The following is a 23,442-nucleotide window of genomic DNA, read 5'->3' on the forward strand; positions in this document are numbered from 1 at the left end:
AATACAATCTTCTACAGAAAACTACTAGATGTGCACATTTTAATCTATCAAATTTAAAAGACCTTTGCATCAATCACCTAAATAATCACCAATTTCTGAGTTCCTGAAGAAACTGATAAAAGACTATGGCACACAAAATGTTTTTAAATCCAGTAACAACATTCTCTTTCTAAAAGGAATTGATGCCCTAGTTTTCTTTCTTGGAAAATAGATGATGGAAACAAACCAAATAAAAAAGAGCAAAAAACCTCCAAGCTAGATTCATGCTCTAGCAATCTTTAAGCCATCCATTGATAAATAGAAGGCACTAGTTAATAACCTCACCCTTGGTTAGTATACCCTTCCGTTCATTACTAGATTTTAAAAAATATTCAAGACGCACAGAAGTTGGCTAATTTGGCGCATGAATAATGTAGTGAGAATTCTCATATGGAATTGCAAATATTCCACTATTAAAGCCTTCTAAACACCTGAAAATTGAAAAAACACAGATCTTAATTGATACACAGGGAAAAATATTTGATGTGGCACACAGCATATCAAGTCCTAATTCATAATCAATTGTATGGCAAGAAGAATAGGCGATGGTTGTTGATTTTTTTCTCCAAACAGCATACATAAACATTTTCTACATTTCTCTAACAAAGCTTCAAATTTTTCTGAGCTTTACAATCTAATGATCTTTTTCCATTTATCGTATATTACTACATATCACCATACTACAAAAGGATATATTAAACCCAAATTTCATTCTGATTTGTGAAAAAATATGGATAAAATAAATTAAGAACTGCCAGTCATCCACAACAGAGCAGAGGAATGGATTTGGGTCACAGAATAATGATTATAAAATGTTGCCTGAAATTTCAGACAGTTGCCGTATAGCTTTCCAATTAAGTGATCCTTTAAAAAAACCAACCAACCAACCAACCACACAAACAAAAACAATCCTTAAACCCTCCAAACAAAAAAAGTACTTCGCAGCAATTCGGAAAAATTATTTTATATTGCATTTCAGAATGTTTGTCAGAACATGAAAAAATTAAATTAAAAAAGCCATTATTTCAAACATGGCTGAAGGATGTCAGCCACAAACAAGAGGAATCTGAAAGTAAAAATCAGGTCCTACACTTAAAATTTTCACAGCTCAAATATTTGAAATTATACCACAGTTCACTCAGAAGTCATCTACTGTTGTCCATTACAGGAGACATATGCAGGCAGAAACACAGAGTCACAAAAGTCTGTAAGCAAGAGATACAAAGTGTCTTGAATTGTCATCAATACATTGTTTTCAGCAAAAGAATACAATTGAATAAGCCACTTTTTTCTAAGTCTGTTAATTCAAATATATCTGTCTATCTCAAATGAGAGATATTTTCCTTCAGATTTTTGTAACCCATTCCATGGCTTTAAACAAAGTCCTATAATGTAGATATTCCATACACTCAACACAAAAATTTGGAGATTTCTATAAATAATTTGAGGAGCAACTTTCTGGTTTATTTAGATAAATATGCACAGACGAGTATGTTTTTCCTAAGGCTGTATTTGAATATCTGACCTTAATACCACTAAAATCCCACAACAAACTCCAACGCATATGCAACAGATATAACACCATGTAAATGACAAAATCCCTGAACACAGAAGGTCAGATTGCAAATAACTGTTAAACTCTGCCTCTTAAGCTGGATCAAAAGTTTCCTTTTCTATTGAAACAAATATGTATCAAACTAAACTAGCAGCTCTGGCAAAAGAATTAAGCAAAACAGGGGATGTTCACTCCAACAAGATGTAAAAACATGATCACAGAGAGTCTTCCATTGATGGACTCACAGGGCAACCTGAGTTTTTTCTTAGCTCTAGGCATCTGAGTAATAAACTGGAGAAATGCCTCATTTTCCCTACCAAACACTCTTACTTCAGCTGCCATTTCTGCAACTCTGCAAATTTATGACTGAATAACCCAATTCCTTGGTAATTTCTCTGGTATACAGAAAGTAATCCAAACAATAATCTTTGTCACTCTTGAGCAGTTTAAGTCTAACACATTATCCCCCTTTCATGCTTGCTTTGGGAATTTCTTTTTTTATTTCCACTTTCTTGATGCAACTTAAAAAGCAAGGCAGAGTGTAACTTTTTCTACCAATTTAACAACTCTACGATGACGTAAAATGAGACCATGAAACCTTTGTGGCAGCTTCACAAATCTCAAAGTGAGAGGAAAACTATTTATAGCAGTTTAAGATCTTATATTCAGTGAAATATCTTCCCCATTTGCATTTGCTTCACTGTGGACTCTGTGTCTATTTATCTGAATGTCGTCACAAGGAAGAGCAAGAGTCACAAGCAGATTAAACACAATGCTTCTGCTCTGTTATCTAACCACTGAAGTCCTGCCAGCTGTGCTTATCTCTGTCAGGAAGCCACTGACATTACTAAGAAGCATGCAGAGTCATAAACACAGTGTATATTTGTACTGGGGATTTCAATCCTCACCGCATAAGTGTCTTTACTTCTGTGAACAGCTCCCAACAGTGACCCTCTGTGTAAAGCTGGTCACATACTTAAGTGTACTTATGATTACTTAAGTGTAAAGCCACACACACACACAAAAAAAAAAAAACCCAACAAAAAACAACAAACCAAAACAAACAAAAAAAAAAACCAACACAAAAACAAAGCATAATTAAACCAACATTTCTGTCTAAATTTATGGAAAGTCAGGCTCTCAGGCAAGGCAAGCATACTGTTTGATTTTTGCATGCTTGTTTTCTTTGATGTGCTACAAATTTTTAAGTTCTATGGATGTAAAAGAATTAAATACAAGTATTGAAGAACAATCATGATAACACCATAGAAGGAAAACTAACCCAGTCAAAAAATGGGAAAAACCATTGTGCCTCTAAGGCAAAAAAATAAATCAAAAAGCATCTTTACTCACTGAAAATTGAAAAAGATAGTTCTGTTGACAACACTTAGTAATTATAAAAAGCAACAGACTAAACTGCATCTTTGACTGCCACATCTCACATTTTTTACTTTTCTTCAGACATCCTATACCAGTGATGAGATCATATTTCTTCTAGGCTTTTCATGAGAGAAATAACTTGAATCCCAACAGGCACACATCTTCCATTTCATCAACAATTATTCCATAGTTCAGCATGGGGCCAGCTCTCCTACACCAAAGTATGGCTGTAAAAGGATATCTGGCAGCAATTCTCTGCTCATATCCATTTTGATACAGCTATCATCACATTTGCATTTGTCTCCAGTGGCAGAGCAATAAAGTTCACTAAGTATCACTGGACTGGGATGTGCCCTGGAATGGGACTCGTTTAATATCAACCCTTTGAAGATGAATAGGGAGGAGGACTGAGGGCACAGAAAAGGAAGACAACTAGGCATGCCCAAATTTCTCAGTATCTTCAGATGAATTTTTAAGTCTTGCCTGCATAGCAGAACCTGGAACAGAACCCTCATTCTGCAGCAACCAAAGTCAGTAAGGTGGAACAGACTCAATTCCAACAAGGCAAAACTGGGCCAGCCCTAGCCCTGACAATCTCCAATGCCCTCTGCAAATTTCTTATGGGTCTTTAGATTTATGGATTCACTGACACTACGAATGACAGCAAGTACTCACAAGACAGATACACAGACAAATCCTTTGCCATTTTTGTTCCATCATTGGAAACAACAATAAGAATATATGAAAATATTTCACAAGAACAGAATATTGAATAATACCTTCAAAATATAAAGAACAATAAGAACATGCCTGTTTCATTCCTCAGCTAAAATGGTATACCTCTTTAAAAGGAATTCCTTCCTCCCATAATCACCACCCAACAGTATTTTATACTATTTGAAAATACACTGGAAGCCTAGTCTAGTCTAGTATATAATATTTAACTGGAAAATTTCCTCAGTTGTAATTTACTTCTTTTATCGTAGTTTAAGTTCCAAAATAAAAAAAAGCAACAGACTTTTGCTGAAAGAAAACAAACAAATTAGAACAGGAAGATTTAATTTTAGAAACAAAGTATTTATCTCAGATTTTTCTTTTGTTAACAGTGAAGAATTAATTCTATTTCTACAAGCCTAAAACAAAATGAAAAAAAAGCCAATGATTTTTAATGAAAGGCACAAAACATGACTCTACAATAAAGTAGATGGCATTTACTTAACTATAACAGTCCTCTTCCACACACTATTTTGTGTTAGTTATCTCTTGTAAAGTATATCTTTTGTTCTATATACTAGTTAATATTTCTATATTAATTAAAAATCATTTTTATCAACATTGTCTAATTCTAGAATGCAGGGATGGAAGAATTTTTAAATCTGTCTTTTAATACATTTTGTTATGTATAAAAGTATGTGAATAGATGATAGAAAATATTAGAGAACTAATGCCATTTTATTTCATAGGTAAGTTAACAGCCAGTAGTGATAACCTTTGCCCACAAGAACGCTTCATATCTGAGCCACAAACCACCCATACTCCTCTGGTTATAGAACTGATTTGGCAACCTGGAATGGGTCTAAAAAACCAACATTTTTACAAATACATCAGTGTTTAAACTCACATTTCTAAGCTCTTAATTATCAGTTGACCCCAAGTGATAGATACTAGTAGAGAGAACTAAAGGGAAAAGAACCCCATAAACCAGCCCTTATTTACAGGGGTTTTTGGGCAAGAAATATACAAATACATCTTAAAATAAAGGAGGGAGGGGAGGGGAGGGGAGGGGAGGGGAGGGGAGGGGAGGGGAGGGGAGGGGAGGGGAGGGGAGGGGAGGGGAGGGCAGGGCAGGGCAGGGCAGGGCAGGGCAGGGCAGGGCAGGGCAGGGCAGGGCAGGGAAGGGAAGGGAAGGGAAGGGAAGGGAAGGGAAGGGAAGGGAAGGGAAGGGAAGGGAAGGGAAGGGAAGGGAAGGGAAGGGAAGGGAAGGGAAGGGAAGGGAAGGGAAGGGAAGGGAAGGGAAGGGAAGGGAAGGGAAGGGAAGGGAAGGGAAGGGAAGGGAAGGGAAGGGAGAATAGTGTCTATGTTGAGTAGAAGAGAAATAAGGGAAGAGTAATTTCAAGGCTGTATGTGTGAATGCAGCTGAGGAAGTTCTATTAATCTTAAATGAAACTGCATGGCTAAATGTACAGTTAATATAAATTGAAAATTTACGCAGAAATAACTGCTTCAGTGAGATCAGAAACATGTTTGTCAAGTTCCACTCATGTTCTAACTTGTTTGGAAAATGAAGAGGATCATTTGAGGTCACTTATTTTTCTTTAACTTGCACTATTCATTTGCAACAGATGGACAAATTTGTCCATAAAAGAGCATATTTTTACACTCTCTTAAATTAGAGGTTATTGTATGAGGATAGTGGTCAAATAATAATAGATGAAGAGGAAAAGGAGAAAATTACACTGCAGAAAAAAATCCCACAATGCCAGTCCTATGCAATGAAAACTATTCAAAAAGCAAAATACTATTGAAAATGAAAAGTGTATTCTACTGCACAGTAAAATCCAGACAGCAGCAGTGAATACAGGTAACAGCTTTCACATAATCAGTTCTTGGCCTCAGTGACGTTCTGCAAGTAAATTACTCTGACCCACGAGTAAGTTATAAATAATAAAAATAAATATTTATAGTTCACATACTGCGGCTCTCAAAAGTCTCCATCAGTCTGGAAGGCAAACACTGAGGAAACCACAAATGCAATATTCATTTACAGGGCTCATCCTCATTTTCCGTTGTGCACATGGGCATCACTTAGTCATTTAGATTTTATGTCCCTGAAGGGTCAGCCTCACAGAAGGCTTGCAACATTAACTGCTCGCTTCTGGTAAAGCTTCCATTAGTGCGGCATTTGTGATGCCATCGGAGGCACTATCGATTTCTTAAAAGGAATTGAGTCCTTCTGTCAACAAATCTATCATTTTATTCAATATCCAGCATTGTTCAGCAACCTCACGTCTGCTTTCACTCTTTCGTTCTTGACATCATACCACATCTAGAAAAGTGGATTAGAGATTTCAAGAATGAGTTCCCAGTCCCCACCTACAAAGCAACATAAAAGCCAAACTAGGATTTTAATAAAATTACCCCCAGTACAGGTGATGGTCAACAATCCTCCCTTGGCCTGAATCTTCTCAGTAGCTTCAAAAGACCCAGAAAAATTAGTATATATTCAAGTACAAATCCAAGTACCATTCTTTAAATATGCCTTTTCCAACAGATACATAGCAGTGTGTCCTTACACAAAAAGAAGTGTATTTAAAAAGAAAAGCAACCAAAAATCTTCTAGTCAAAAAAGCCACTTCCTTGAGCACAGCCAAAAGAGAGTTTTGGCATGGTGTGACACAGCTTACCTAAGCTCCCCATAGGAAAACAGCCAGCAGGGGTTGCTGCAAGAATGCCCCTTCATGAGCGCATTTCAGGGCTCAGCTGAATATATTGAGCCCTAATCACGGTAAGGGTCATGCAGGAACAAACACACCTTTGCTTCCACACCAAATGGGAGAGTATGACCACAACAGAGAAGGGTGGCTTGAAAGAAGCTGTAAGTACAGCTGGGGAACTCCTGCAAGCACTGAGAGTGGCACCTCAGCTGATCTCCCTTACGCCCCTCCCAGCTTGGGGTTAGCGCCACATGTTCCTCTCCTCACATGAGGAAATACATCATGAATGCCTGCAAGCATGACATGGGATGTGCATGCACTGGTGGGACGAATGGAGGAAGAAAAATAAGATCATGGAACGTAATCCCTAAAGGGGATGAATTAATGCCCTCTTGAAAGGCTACTAGAGTGATGTGAAAGTCTAAGAGTTTACATAATTAACAGACTATATGACTAGATATTACAGAAATTTGATCCATCGCTACGTAGTTTATTCCAGAGTCACAAACCCAGCTGTGTAGTCATTGATCCGGCAATATCATATTTGGAGCACACACAATCACAAGTGCTGCAACTCACAAATAATGTCTCCTGACAGACAAGACCCTCGATCATGGTGATGAAGTCAACAGCTCTCAGTGAACCAGCTGAAAGTGTAACTCATACACTAATCTGATGTGATAAGGGCCTAGACAAAAACTTTTGGTTAACTGAGGAATCCTCACCATGCTATGCACTTGAACTGTCAGACAGACATACCATACAATTCTATCATTGTGCCTCAGAGGACACTTGTCATAATACCTACTGTGGATCTTCAAAAAAGTTTTTATGGAAGAGGATAAGGATAAACAAAAAGATCTCCCACCTTCTACTGATTTAGAATCCATCAACACACATTTCTTTCAACTACTCATCTTGCTTATCTGTCTCAGGTAAGGAACTCCTTTTTATCAATCTTTGGTAATATTTCAGTACGCTTAATCTCTTTTCCCATGTGCTTTGACTGCAGAAATTCTGTAACTTTCAGGATCATGTTGCCACATTTCCCACTCAGAAAAGTTCTTTATTCCCGTACTTTCTTTCAGCAAACTGTAAGAAAAATTTTACCATGAGATGCTGTTTCCAAGCTGCTCAACTAGGGCTTTATAGATACATATGGTTAAATATATGGTTAAATATATTTTCTTGTCAGAAATAATTACAGAAAAGAATCTTTCATCAATACTTCCCCCCCCACACCCCGGTAATAATCCCAGTTGTAAAATGCTTGTTTTGAGGGGAAACAGCCTTACATTTATGAGATTAGACATTCAATCTTCAGAAGAACAAATTAATGATAGGCTGAAAACACTGAAGAAAGAAGTCCTCCAGAAGAATTGCTTGGACATAGCACCTACACCAGTGCACCCCAATGATATTTAATAAAAGTCAGCCACTGGCATCAGGGGAGGAACTCATTCTCTGTGTCACACAAGTTTCTGTCTCTTTGCCAAAGAAAAAGTTCCCAGCTCACAATTTTTTTGTAGTAGGGATTGATTTTTTTCTTTCTTTCTCTCTTTCTGGAGGTCATTCAGTCCTTGAAAGACATACAAAACGCCTCATTAGCACCACCTAAAATAAAACCTCCATTTGATAGCATAGCCAGAACTACCTTTGCATTTGTAATCATCAGCTCACAAAATTACCACTATGGTTTTTTTTTTCACTCTTTTAAGAACAATTTATAAGAATACAGACATAAACAACAAGTCTTTCTGACTTTCTTTTAAATATCATCACAAAAGACCCAAAACACCATAGAAATTCAAATAGAGGGCTCTACAGACTTGTTCCATTGACCACAGCTGCAAAAAAGAATACAATAAAGCAACATATTTTACAGACCCCTTTGTTTCACCTTTACTAGACTTCACTTTCTCCCTCACTGTGTCAGATTCATCTTCATCTTTCTATCATGTGCCCAGACTTCCCATTCCCACACACTCAGCGGAGATCAAACACAAGATGACCTCACTTTTTACTGTTTTAGTAATTGGTCTGTTTTCCACATTTTTCAGTTGGGGAACATATTGACACACTATCAAAATGCATCCTTTTTGACTAAGTTGGGAACTCATCGTACTTTTTCTCTTCTTAGGCAGTAGTTAGTCTTAATCCTTTTAAGAGGCCCTCCCATAAAATAAGTCCTAGGATGCTGCAAATGTTTCTTTCTGTCTAGTAAATGGAAAGCAAAGCCCTGAATTACATCGCAAATGACAACTAACTTTTTCTGGTGCAAACTCTGACCTTACAGAAATTCTGTATATGTGTATTCAGGACAGAATTTGCTGTCTTCGATATTTATAAAACTTTAACTCTTGGCTGAAACTGAATGAAAAAAAAGAGAGGTAAAAAAAGACCACAGAATATGTGTTTATATACTGAAAGATTTCTGATATGTTCCACAGTGGCCAGCATTTGGGGAAAGCATTGAAAATTCAGTGGATGCAGAGAATGTTTATGCACACTGATGAATTTCCCTCAGCTGCCCACATTGCCTCTTACAACTGAATGCAAAACCCATTAAAACAAGAAAGAAACAGAAGATGATGCTTAACAGGATCACCTGTATTCACTTTACTATGTGTAGTGGCAGATAAGAAAGCCATACAGTGGAAGCTACATTCTGTACGCAAACGAGCACAGTTCTCCTAAGCAAATTTTTTCACAGAATGTGCCCTATTAACAGGTATTTAAGCATCAAACCATAATTTTGGAAATAAACTCCTATTCTCACACAGGTGGTTATGGAGTGGAAAGAGACCTGGCAAAAATTACAACATGCAGTAACTTTCATAAATAGATAGTACAGCTGGTTCCTAGGTCATTGTTGCATCAGAAAGTTCTCTCTTGAAATTCCTGTCACATTTAGAATTGAAGCAGAGCAATAACAAATATCAGGATGAAAACTATCAACTGGAAAAAGGAGGGAATATCTTTGAATATTATTGCAAAATAAGAAGTAAAGTAAGGTTTCTTATTCTCCTTTGAGAGCTGAAAACCTGCGCTGAACCTCTTGTAATTTGGGAGCAAACTAAGGCTACATTCCCCTCACCCAGATCATCTATGGGTACTACAGGCTTATGTGAAAAAAGAAAAAATCTTAAAAAGTGTCTTAAGAAAGAGCTAGATCCAATGCAAAGCTGACACGCATATTCTAAGAAGCAAAGCTCTGACAGCTTTGTACCTGCTCTGCCAAAAACTGACTGCAAAACCTCATGATGAAATTATTTTATAATGAACTTCTTTTTCAAAACTGGTGAAGTTACATAAATGAGCAGATGACACCAAAGAAGAAAAGGTACCTCGTCTTGCAGTAGAAGACAACTTTTTGGATTTCCCTTTCTGCCTGACACATGATTTCTCTTTCTGCCTGCAGAAAGAACTTTTAGGAAATAAAACAAGAAACAAGCCAGCATGGAAATTGGCAAGAGAGAGCAATCAGACATTTCAGTGCCCTTGCACCCTTCCCTGTGTGATGCAGCAATTATCCTTAGCCATGCATCCTAAGCACAAGAAAAGCAGCAAGCAGAAGGAAAGCAGAGAACAGGGGAAGACCACTGGGATTAGCTCAATTTCTTAGAGCATGGTAATGTCAAGGTTGTGGGTTCATCCTAGTATGGGCCACTCACTTAAGTGCTGGAGGAATTTCAAGATGATCCTTGTGGGGACCTTCCAACTCAGAATATTCTGTGATTCTATGATTCTCTAAAGATTTCACCACCAAGTGCACTGGTGCCATTAAATCAAACCCACCCACCTGCACGTGTTCTGTGAAGAACCTTAAGGAACGGACTGAACTGAAAAATCAACAGATAGTGCACCAGAGTTAAGCAAAACTGTATCAAAGATCAACATGAGACCCAGTAAACCAGGATATATTCTTTTAGAAAAGATGAAAGATTCCCTTTCTTACAAGGCATTTAAACTTCAGTGCAGGAGTGACACCCTGCTCTCATGCTGCCCAGTCTCACCAGCTGGTCTGTCTTCTCTAACCCTTCCCAGTTCTGCCCATCTTCTTCTTAGTGTGCAATAGTAGGTGGCCAGCCTCAGTCAATGCAGGTAGGTAGCACACATCGAGGTACTCAGCAGCCAGTCCTCTGAAGCTTTGTCCTTGTCACCTTCTCTCAACAGCAAACAGAAAACCAAATGTAAATGGACATCAGCTTCCATGCTCTGAGCATTCAGTCTGTATGTTGGGTTACAGGCATGGCAGGACAGCAGGTACAAGTGGACAGCAGTGCACAGCTGTCAGAAAGCACCAAACTACTGAAGAAAAGAGCTACACAGGATGGCTGAAAGATGTTTCAATAATTCTAGACATTACTACCTATTTAAACACTGACCTCACTGAACCCCTGCAGTGCATACTTATACATGGCTGAAGATATTAGTCTTGAAATACTTAATTGAGAATCTCTCATAGCAATGGCCGATAGATAAAAAATGCTGACCATCGTCATGCAATCAGCTCATTAAAGGCATTTCCTTTTCTAGGTTATCCTGCATCTTTGTTACATCTCACACATACACACCCCATGCTTTTTTTCTTTTTGTGCATGTGTGTCTATACATGTACATACATGTATACACTTTGTATATAAATATAAATATAAATATAAATATAAATATAAATATAAATATAAATATAAATATAAATATAAATATAAATATAAATATAAATATAAATGTAAATGTAAATGTAAATATAAATATAAATACAAATATAAATATAAATATAAATATAAATATAAATATAAATATAAATAAAGATGTCAAGAAAAAGGACTAATGGATTCTGACATTACAGAAGGCCATTAGATAATTTGGCTGTCTTCATCATTTGGAACATACAATTTTATCCAATTAATGTCTCATACTTGCCAGCCTTATCTTTCGTAAAATGAAATAATTGCTATTTTTTTCTACAGCATGTCTTCAGACAAGGCAGTCAATCTTGATTTAAAGCTTTTAAAAAAAAGGTTGAAAATATGCCGATTCGGATGCTGGTTAATTCTACTGCATTACGAGCTTTACAAAACAAACTTGGAAAAAACATGCCTATGTTGTACTGGCAACATAGCACCAAAGAGCAACATAATTTCCCACAAACGTTGTTACTAAAATAAAAATACTAAAAAAGAGAGCTACCTATCTAGAACAATCTCTTTTGATCAAAGGGATTTAATGAATGACTATGATCTATTTGACAGCATTCAAAAACTGTTATTTTAAAATGTATATATGCTGTCATATTTAATAATATTCACTTTATCACAAGCCAGAACACATTCTAAAGTTTTAAGTACAACTTTCCTCAAAAAGTTTTAAGGTACAGTTTCATCCCTATTTCATTGAGTGCCTAAAACTATTATGACCAGTCAACTTGAAGCATCGTATTGGGCGAATTTTTTTTACAAATCAACCAATATACTACTCAGTTTTTTTTACAGATCAACCAATGTATTAAAATATACATGCACAACAATCTATGTCGAACATCTCCCTTGTTCTTCAACATCACCCTTCAAAATTATGCAAAACTTCACCATCCTGAAAGCGCCTCATATACTGAGCATCTGTGGAGATTATAGGTATTCTTTTTCCAAAAAAGTATGAAAGGAGCCACAAACCATTCTAAAACTAGGAAAATCTCCTCCACCCTCCAGCAGCTGATGCAGAGCTAGAACCAAGGAATGAGTAAGGGGAGTGGATATCCTTTTTATACCAGCACTGGAAACACCCAGTAAGTTCACGTCAGACTAATGAAACAGAAGGCAGGTGGGCAGCTTGTCCTTGCATAAAATTGTGCATTCCCTCCCGTGAAACCACAGGAAACCAGATGTTAGCCCTGGCTCTGTGACTGTCATGATTCCTGTCTCACTGTGCCACAAATTTTTAATGTTACCCTATATCAGGAGGAAAAGCAGGCTTGGCTCCTCCTTCCCAGCAGAACCAAGGGAAATCCTCAGAGACATGCACTGAATGCTTAAGCTGAATTTTATATTTGTCAAGTTCCTCAAAAAAATCTTAGCTAAGAAAACACAGAAAACAGATCCTGCTTACAGCACGTGGCAATTCCATCCACTTTAGGCTCCTTTTGGCCATTTCAGTTGACTTCACCCTCCCTTATCTGCCACTTGGAACTATGGGTTCTGCCAGAAAGTTTTGAAATTGCCAGAAAGTTTTGAAATTACCAGAAAGCTAAAACATTAATATTCTTCTACTGCAAAAATACTACTTATTAACGACATTGTGCACATGAAAAAAAAAACAAAAAAAAAACCAAAACTCTGACAGATTAACTTAGAAATTCACATACTTTTTTCAGCTTGTTTTTCAAATCACTAAAAAAAATTGCAATATTCCAAAACAAGTTGTGTAACAGGAGCAGGTCTCAGCCTCTCAACTGCACAATCAGGTAGCAGCTGTCATACCCTTCTCTTGTTTCACACCACTCTCTGTTGTGGGTAATACCAGGGGACGACGATGATGGCTCCCATTATTGCATTAAAATTGTTGCGATATTTGATCTACTCCTGAAAGATTCATTTGCCATAAACCTGGGCAAGAATCTGTGGCTGAACTTAAAAAAAATTTTTTACATGGAAAACATGAGCCCCAAGCTAAGGGAAATGCACATATCCCCTCAAAACACCAGGAAGTGAGAAAAGAAGCCAACACACTGTGTAAATAGTTTACTTTTCTTAAAAGACAATCTTCCCATTTGGGGACTGATTTGTATATGCTTGAAAAAGAATAGCAAACATGCTGTGTGATATGCAGCAAATGAAATAGTGCAATCAAAACAGTATCAATAAACTATTAGCCTTCAACAGCATCCTGCCAGGACTACACAAATGAGAATTCAACTCAGCTTTTCTCCTGAACACAGAGATATTAACCTGTGTCAAGGACAAGGTTTCAGCTTTCCTAGTGCAATACTCTTCTGCCTACACCATGGAAAAGCAAACATCTAAAGGTCATTTAAATTACAGGTTTCAGATTTTAAATTGAAACATTAATCCCTGTATTACAAAATTATATCTGGTATACAAATCAGTACACCACATTCTATTGGAATAGTTTAATGGGTCCAGACAACAAAAAATAAACTACCAAAACCTGTTTGTTTTGCTGTGAACTTCAACATTGCTTTCAGCTGCACCTGCAAGACAACACAGAAGACTAACTGCTGTCCGAATTCTACACCAAATGTATAAACAGTCTTTATTCTGATAACCTATGACAAGCATGTGACAATCTTTTCCATTTAATAAATTTTTGTGCTTGGTAATCCAAGGTTTAATGACAAATTCCCTCAATTTAATGAATTATGTTTTGGCAGTTTTCTGCCTTACAACTTGTTCTCATATAATGTGCAATATTAGCTTTATTACACTCCTCATGCTTTGATGTCTATTTTGCTAGAGTGAGGAATAAGGTACTTTCAAACCCTATTCTGTTGTACTCTTCTAGCATTGAACACCCAAAATGCAGCAAGAAAACCATCTGTATTATTAAGCTTCTTAATCTAATCATGCATCCATTCCATCCACTTAACAACAGTATTTCAGTCAGGAAGACAGTCTTGCTCCAGACCAGCCTGAACAATTAGCCCCTCTGCAGAGGGCAAATTCTTATTAACTTTTCATCTTAATAAGATGATTGTATCCTGGCAATGAAAAAAACCATAGGTATAACCTAACTCCTCCGGAAAGGAGCTGCATTAAGGATGTAGGAGGAAATTTGTCTGGTAACAGCTGCTTCTCGGTTGCTAGTACATTCATGGAAAACATCTAAGTAATAAAGGTACATTTTTGTTTTCTTTTTAAGACTGGATTTATTTACTCAGAATGAAAAGGTAAAGAGCAGCATCAGTGACTGCCAGAACATGTCTGCCCTTAGAAGCATGACTAGGGAAATACACTGGCTCTTTCCTAGATACCTCCTAAATTAATGAAAATCCTAATCTCACACTCACCAAAAGCATCACAGGGCAATTAGAAAGGCAAACTGGAAACTTTCTTGACTATACTGGCTTCTCAGAGAAGTTCACAGGTAATTCAAGGTCTCATTCAGACCATTAGCCACAGTTCAATATATCTTAAAGATCACATAAAGGAAATATGGACAATATTTTTATGCCCCTGACAGTAATTTGTGTTACAACCCAGGACAAGCAGATGATTCCAGTGCTGAGACATTATTATACAGGGTAAGGTAGAGCAGAATCATCACAGAAAACAGAGAAGGAAAAGATTACTATGGGATGCATACAGCAACCGACTCTGCTTTGTCTTGGTAGAGTTTATTGTGGCTGGCTCTACACCAGATTTTCCAGTGACATGGTGGAATGCAAAGATAACATTCAAACATTCAATACTAACTCACTTCAGGGTGTGCCATGCCTAAAGAATGTAACAGTGAGAGTGACAGCAAAACCAGCATAAACCAACATACTACTATCACCTCAGAAATGCCAGCTTCTGGGCTAGCAATACAGACATTCAAGTTACCATGAAAAATTTTTCACTGTTTGCAAAAATGCATGTGTGAGAAGAATACTGATAAATTCATTAAACCCTTCTAAATGAGTAAGTAGTACAACTGAGTATACTTTCAGATTTCCCTTTTCAAATATTAGCTGAAAAGATATTTCCTGCAAAAGATCGTATTTTAAAGTTATTTATTAGAAATCTTGGGTCCCACTGGAAAATCTCACTGGCTTTTTTTAAAAAAAGTCACAGCTTAATTCTGCAAGGGTCAAATGCTGCAGTAACTCTAGATTTGATGGAGGATGAATGAGCTATGAGGAGGAAAAAAGAAAAAGAACTATGCACCACACAGCATTTTGCAGTCTCAGGCTAGCATCTCAGCCTACAATGCAAGCTGCTCTTCGCACATCACAAAAAGGCTCTTCCTGCTAATTTGTGGAGCTCAAATTCATACCCAAATCCAAAGGTCAAATATAGAGATTGCTGCATAAATTCTCTTGTCTTAGTCCCAATAAAATTCAATCTATATGTAGCATGAGTAAGCCTGGGTCACCCTTTCTTGTGTTTCCCTTTGCATGCTTACATATATTTTTTTAACCTCTATTTAATTTTTTTGTTTGTTTTGGTGTGTTAAACATTGCAAAATGGCAGCACTGCTCATCACACAGACTTCCAAAGATCTGAAACACATGCGCATATCATGGTAATGCCACATGCATACATCGCACATCCTCAGGAAAAGGTATAAGAGAGACAGATTTGCAAAGGGAAGATATGCAAAGGGAAGATGTTTGCCTAGATTTGCAAAGGGAAGATGTGTGCCTAGATTACACTGCCCACTAGCATGTCCTCTGTGCAGGGCAGTAAAAACCAGAAAAACTGTCAGCAGTCACAAGACTCATTAGTAGCACAGAAGTGTACACCTGAAAGACGCAGGGCAAAGGCATAAATCTTTTTGCCAGCACCTAACCAGAAGCTAGGATGAATGATAAGGTTCAGCACTCAAGATGCACATGGATGTGTAGCACCCCAAGATAATATAGAGCTACCAAGGATAAAACAGCTACTGATTGCTGTATCCCTTTAACCTTAACTTGCAGCAGGAGCCTTTGAAAAGCTTACTATATTCACAAAGGAAAGTCAGAAAAAGTAGGTTTGTTCCCAGTATCAATTGGTGCAGCCATGGGAAATTACATCAGAGCACTGTTCAGCAACGGTTTGAACCTGAACCAGTAAAACAAGAGGAACGACATCTTCAAGGCAAAAGGATTGAGTAAATTATACAATGAAACAGAATGATTAAGCCTCATTTCTTCACTCTACTTTCATGTACACCAAAGATGTCTGTGTATTAATTTCATTATTATTAAGTTTAATTTTGAATATTTTTAGAGATGAAAAAACTAATTAATTACTGCTCCTTGTGTGTTCATTAGTTCAAAAGTAAGCTGACCAATAAGTTGCATAAATCTTAAATATTTTAAAAGTAGCAGGGCTTGTAATTTTCTTTGAAATTCCTTAGGAAACTGAGTAACACAAGAGATTGCTATTTTGCACAATCCTTACACTCTTTGATCTTTCTTTCCAGGAAATGAGAGTTCCTCTTTATTTTTTAGCACACCTAATGCTACCAAAGACACTTCCAATGAGAGAGTGCACATTCTAAAAACTCAGCCTACAGGAATTTGATATTGATTTTCTTTATTAAAAATTTTAAAAGGAAAGAAAGCTCTTTGTATTTAGTACTTTGATGAATTTAGCTAATCCATTACTGAATATTTATTGAAAAATCATTGCTTAAAGTCAAAAAATCAATCCATTTAAGTAAAATAAGAGAAACAGAAAATCCACCATTTCCAACCATTTAAATGAAAATCTAGAATTTAGAATCAATTTTTTCCTCTGCTAAACAAACATGAAGCAAATGGATTGTGTGTGTGTATGATCTACGCAGTAAAAATAGCAAATGAAATGCTTTCCCAGCTCAAAGTAACATTCTGACCACCACTGCAGTCATGCCTCCAGTGCACTGCCACTAACAGGAATTGCCCCAAGGCTTCACACAGCTCAGTGATCATCTTATGACTTCTTCCTCATTTCTCCTCTGCATGTCATTGCACAAAGAGCTAACATGGAATAGCACAGGCTCTACAGCTCATGGCAGTTAAATATTTTGCTCTGATCTCAAGAGCAGATCTCCATTTCTTTCACTGGAGACTTGATGCTTGTGAATACCTTTAAAAAAACCCAAGAATAAAACACACACACACAAAACAACAAACAAACAAACAAAAACAAAAACAAACCTACAACAAAAAATAAAACATGCCAGGAAACTGAAAACTAGAACTGGTCAAAATTTAAAAAACAGCAAACGTAAAGCCACACAAGTATGGGGTTGATAGTAGAATTCTACTCGGATCATGCTTTTCCCTGCTCATTACTTGTGCCTGCTCATCAGGGAGGTTGGATTATAGGGATGCTAAAGGTCCCTTCCAGCCCAAACTATTCTATGATTCTGTCATGCTGTGATGATGATCTATGTTAAGAACCTCTGCTTATAGCAGAAGTGACCATCATGGACAGCTAAAAGAATTGAGGCTGCTACTAAAATAGAGCAAAATTTGTTACAGACAGCATTGCTGCCAGCATGGCCTCTTTCCACATTTTCATGCTATATTATTACTGAACACTGGCACTGACCAGTGATGACTTGACAGTGCTTATACTTACAAAAACACAGGGAAATCTAATTACAAAATGTATTTACAAACGCAGATCAGAAATACTTGCTCCTTTCATAGGTCCTGACAGTTCCAAGCATTTTTAAAGATCACATCAATACTGAGGGGAAGTAAAAAATGAAAATTTTGTAAATAAGTTCTAAAGATGATTTAAAAATATACAAGTAAAATCAATCACAGATATTTCTCAAATTTTTAAGACCTTGTATTGAATACATATTGCAAGTGAACATAAAAAAGCAAAATGCCTTATTGGGGGTTCTAGAAAACCTGAAGCAACAGAAAATAAAGGTGGGGGAAGGGGGAATTCTCAGTATGTGCTTCTTCAGGGTGATAAGATGAACAACAGAGAAAAAATGAATTAAACACCTTTATGATTCATCAGAGGAATTAAAATATTGTCTGGGCAGGAGTATTTCTCCTTTTTCATGTTCCCTTCTCCTCTCTACTTGTGTATTCACCATTCTAAGCTTGTCTGTACAGTGAGATTGTTTAGCATTTCCTGCAACAAAAAAAGGAGGAAAAAAAAGAATAAAGTAATTTGTAATCTGCCTACTTACAGGTTGTGCACTAGATTCCCATTGATCTGTCCTACAGTTCACAGATGTACAAAGTAAGGAGGTGAAGCCATTGCTGCAGATAGAAACTGTTTCTAGTAAAAACATAAATATAAATTATTTATAAAGGTAGAAAAGAGGCTCACCTCTTTTCTGAAATTATTACTTAATACATGGAGATTGAAAATGAATGAACAACTTCTACCAAATTGAATGTGCAAAGAGTAAAGAGTGGAAATAGTCTTTATGTACACCATTGAAAGTTCATCCCTTAAACTTCTATAAAAGAAATAGTCTTTATGTACACCATTGAAAGTTCATCCCTTAAACTTCTATAAAAGTGGTTTCCTCAGAGAGGAAATGCTCAGCATTTGCCTCCAGCTTTCAGCAGGCTTTGAAACATGAACATCCTAGGTAAGAGCAACATGTATGACAGTGTCCCTTTGCAGGATCTGTATGCATCTTTTTGCAGAAGCCAGGTAAAGCAACATCTCCACACTTCATTACCAAATTGCCCATATATCACAACATTGTAAAAATGTATGATAAAATTCTTCTTACTTTTAAATTTGGAGTTCTCTCCTCTCTGAGGGGCTTTCCTAAAGTTAATGTAAGTGAATTTTCAGAGGTACTCTCCGTACACATAAATCCTTCCTTCACCTCTTCTGTCTCCACTACAAGCCAGTTCCCAAGGAACTACTCAAGCATTTCCAAGAGGATGCTAACAGAGACAAGTACCTTGCTTGGCAGTGTAGGTTTATATTTGCTGTTCACTTCCTCTCTCTCATCCTTCTCCATACCAGTTTTGGACCTGACCATCTCAGTGCCACAAGGCTGTTAATACTGGTTAAAACAAGCCCCAACAGACTAACATTTTGCAGAAATGCTATTTTGTGTCCCCATCTGACAATACTGCATGTTTCCACACCAACATCCTAGCAGAAATACAATGTAGCATCAGCCAACAATTTTAATTCATCTGTAAGTCATTTTCCTTCAGAAACATGCATGAACTGGGAATCTAATCCCTGTAAAAAATACCAAAGAGGTTGCACTAAACAGGAATAAAACAGAAGCCCACTGTTCTTTAACAAGGATGATAGGGGCATGTGTCCCATTGCTCTAATACAAGCTCTGCCAAACTGTTTTGGGGAGAAGGAAGAAAAGCCTCCCACCACTCATTCAGCTTCCCACTTGCATACCAATTTTCAAGTGCAAGCATGAGAAGCTAACAAGTGTGATTCTGTACTACAGTGGTGCCTTTCAGTTCATGGTGATAAACAACTCTGTTTCAGATAAATGCAAACTTTGTAATTGCTTCAAATTTTACAGGTTCCTTTAAAATAAAATGTTAGTTTCTATAATCAAGTATTTTACATATTGTAACAGAAGACTTCAGCATAAAGAAAACCTGTATAAAAGTTGATATAAAGAGGCAAACTAACTGCATTCCTAAAATTCACTTAAAGAAACTTTCAGTAAACAAATACTGGTGTCTAACAAGGACAACTTCACTGATATAACTATGACATCAGAACTCAGAGAGTAGTCTACATGTTTTAAAATACTTAGCTTCTTTCACTTCACACAAATAGTCTTTTTAAAAAGAATTCTAGTATGGAATTTAAACACTACTTTCAAAAGTAGGATTACTGTATATTTTGCAAAAGCACACACTTGTAAGTTACCCCAGAGGGAATCAATGTGAAGCATGGGGTAGAATCAGGGTGTGTAGTTCCACACCAGTCAGCACAAATTTCTAAAGGGAGGTGCATAGTTTAGCACATTCAAATCTTTAAAATGGTTGCTACAGAGAACCAACCACTTTAAATTTTGTGAGAGGTGGGTAAAAATGGAAGCAAAGACAAGGTGGCACAACCATGACTTTGGCTTTTTTTTGCTTGAGTGTTTCCCTTTAGGTCAACTGCTCAAGAAAATGAGCTTTCATTTTATGCTTTTCAATTTATGCATTTCAATTTATGCTTTCATGCAAAACTGGAGGAGCTAAGATATTCACCTACACATAACTAAATCCTAAGGAAGGCATTGGTATGCTTAAATATTTAGTAGAAGTGTCTCTCAGGTAATTTCTTTAGCTGTAGACCCAAAGTTGTCAGCTTCTTCATACTTATATTTCTGCCTCTAACACCAAATTCTGAATACAGTTAAAAGCACATCACACCCAAGTGAAAAAGACAGAAATGCACATGGGAGTAAAATACACAGTTTTAGCACTAATCTCTCTCAGTCAGCAGTACTGCAATGGATCACATCAGTAACTACCTATTAAAAGGGTACACTACCTCTTGTACCTCCTAAACCAGTGCCTGCATATTATCCAGAAGGTCAGTGGTTACAGACATCTACAGGAAGGAAACTACAAGTAACAAAATGCATAGTAGATAGAATCAAAGAATCATAGAATGGTTTGGGTTGAAAGGGACCTTAAAGATCACCCCATGGTCAGGGATGCCATTCACTAGATCAGGTTGCTCAGGGCTCCATCCAACTTGTCCTTGAACACTTTGGGGGGGTGGGGCATCTGCAGCTTCTATGGGCAATTGTAATCCTAAATCAAGCACTTATTCAGCCTCTGATGCTTTGCCAGTGAGGTGGTAAACAAAAAAACCTGGGATGTAACATAGCCGGGACAGGCGACACACACTGGCTAAAGCTATATTCCACATCATAGAACATTTTGTGCAGTGTATAAACTGGGGGACTTACCTGGAAATGAGGGCTGAAAAGTGTTTGGGAATGGGGTCTGGCATCTGTCAGTGGGTGGTGAGCAATTGTATTGTACATCACTTGTTTTTCCTTGGGTTTTATCCTTTTTCTAAAAAAAATTTGCTAATAGTATTACATATTTTACTTTGTTCCAATTGCTAAACTGTTCTAATCTCAACCAACTGTTCTAACCTCAAGTTTTCCTTTTGATTCTCCTTCCCATTCCACCAGGGTGGGGATGCAGTGCGGGGTATGAACAAGTGTATGCCTGATGCTTAGTTGCCATCTGGGCTTACATGACGACAGTCAGTTATAAAGATATAAAGATACAGAAATTTGATGAAAACTAAGATGATTTATAACTGAAAAAGATAAAGTGATAAAAAGTGATGAAGTGATAAGTGGTAAAAGATAAAGGGTGTTTAGCTTTTCTGCTTGCAAACTCCACCTCACACTTCAAGTGTTTATACTGAGAAAATGGCACCTTGTTTAGTTCAGTATTCGCTGGTACTTGTACTTTCTTAGATAGATGAGCAGTATAGCCAATTTTAAGCCAGTAGTAGAAACTTGAACTTCATCCAAGCAATCCTTTGATTTCTGCCAGAAGAGTGCTTTTTCAGAGTTGCTGGTGTTTCTTTACTTGGCACTGCATTGTGCTACTTTAATGTATGCCAAATGTTGAATCCCTTGCTGCTACTGCTAGTGTAGCATTTGCTCCTAAGAGAAGGAGAAAGTGCAGCTGCTAACAGGAGATGTTAGCAAAAAACCAGTTTCATTATCTTCCTTCTTAGCTCCAGTATTTTCCCATTCTACCTTCCTCTTAGCTGGAAAATCAGAAAACATTGCTGCTAAAATATCATGGTCTTAAGTGGCTATTGCATATTTTCTGAGAAAAGGCATTGCACTATGACTTCCACTGTTCCTGAGGAGATCTGGGAGAAGAGTTCAATAATCAAAACATCAGAAAATCACTTATAAACACCCTGGAAATGGCTCGTATTTCAAAATTGGTCAGTAGGACTACTACTTCATGTTCTCACCTTTGTAATTTCAATATACTTCTAGCTGATATTAGCATCTGAATCTAGAGTGAGTAGAGATTAACACAGCATGTCATTTGAAAGCTGTGATTATAAATTTCCAGTTGGAATGCACATTTGCTTTAGTTCCATTAATTCTGCAAGAACAGACATAAGAAATAATGTGAGGCTAGAAGGAAAAGAAAGTAGAACTGAAAATAAGAAATCTTATGTCGTAAAGTCTACTGCCTAGTGGATATTACTAAAAATAATTGTCAACCTAAAATTCCAGGATTATATAAAAATCTTTAGGAATTGTGGGTGTTCCAAATTGGTTTCAGGCCTTAAAATCTCAAAGTCCATATATACTGAAGATAAAAATGCTGACACCAAACAGTACAGCACATTTTGAAACAATTCTAGGTATGAAGACTTACAGTCTTAATTTGGATTTTGTTTAGTCAGTTTACAGCCCACACTCTCAGTAAATCCAGGTAGAGCTTTTCCTGTAATCCCTCCCTTAGAAGCAGCCACTGCACTGCACCAGGGCTCCAGTCATCTGAGCAGTCTTTAGAGCTTATCAGAGAGATGTACTGAGGAGGGTGGGCATGCAAGGTAATAACTATAATGACTATTAGGCACTTAAGACAAAATAAGAGCCAAAGAGAGGTCTGCTTTTCCAGATGAACGTTTGACCCATGAGAGCAAGAACTGCAGGAGGACAACTTAGAGTTGTCTGAAATGCCTTTTGTCAGAGCTTCTGAATCCTGTGGGTCATGCAGAGGATGGTCCTGTTTTTCTTTGGAAGAAACACAAGGAAAGATGAATTTGACTGCTGAGTGGGATGATTGTCCCCAAAGTATTTTATGAAGTGCTAATTTACTCTAAAAGATTGTTGGTCTCCAAAGTCATGTTACTGCTAGCATTTTTCTTCTTTATAAGTCTAAGTATTACACTCAAATTTATATGACATTGTTAGTTCCATATTTCAAATTATTTTCCCTTTTCATTGATTGCTTTGTTTTATTTAGTACATGCCAAAGATGAAGGGGAGATTCAGAGAGAGCAAATGTGTGTGTGTGTGTGTGTGTGTGTGTGTGTGTGTGTGTGTGCATGCACATGTATAGGAAGGAGGAGCAGATACTGTTTTAAATCTGGAAATTTTTTCCAGACAGAGGCAGCTCTGTTGACATCAAAGAAAGCTATTTAACAAAGCAATGCTAAAAGCTGAACCTTGTGAGAAGTCCTGTTGTCTACTAAACCAAAATTTATTCCATAGCATCTGGATTGAACTACTGGTCTGCCTGATGGTTCAGCCCAATGAGGAGAAGCTGTCCTAAGGCAAGAGAACATCAGGCCACAGCATTTGAAGCTCACCTAGGAATCCTGTTCAAGACCATTCAGTGCTTGTGCTGGCAGCACTGGTGGTGCAGTGACAGCATTCCTG

General features: G+C 37.2%; 1 protein-coding gene and 1 long non-coding RNA gene across 4 annotated transcripts in view; both read right to left on the reverse strand.

Moving 5' to 3' along the window:
* The window catches only part of FRMD3 (FERM domain containing 3), a 135,881-nt gene that overhangs the window by 77,495 nt on the left and 34,944 nt on the right, over window positions 1-23,442 (reverse strand). The window lies entirely within an intron of this gene.
* LOC138103551 (uncharacterized) lies at window positions 5,707-6,506 on the reverse strand. Its single transcript, XR_011147751.1, has 3 exons — window positions 6,379-6,506; window positions 6,113-6,166; window positions 5,707-6,020 (listed from the first exon to the last, which is right to left on the reverse strand). It is a non-coding gene; the product is annotated as an uncharacterized lncRNA (long non-coding RNA).

This window comes from Aphelocoma coerulescens (genome assembly GCF_041296385.1).
Source record: "Aphelocoma coerulescens isolate FSJ_1873_10779 chromosome Z unlocalized genomic scaffold, UR_Acoe_1.0 ChrZ, whole genome shotgun sequence".
NCBI lineage: Eukaryota > Metazoa > Chordata > Aves > Passeriformes > Corvidae > Aphelocoma > Aphelocoma coerulescens.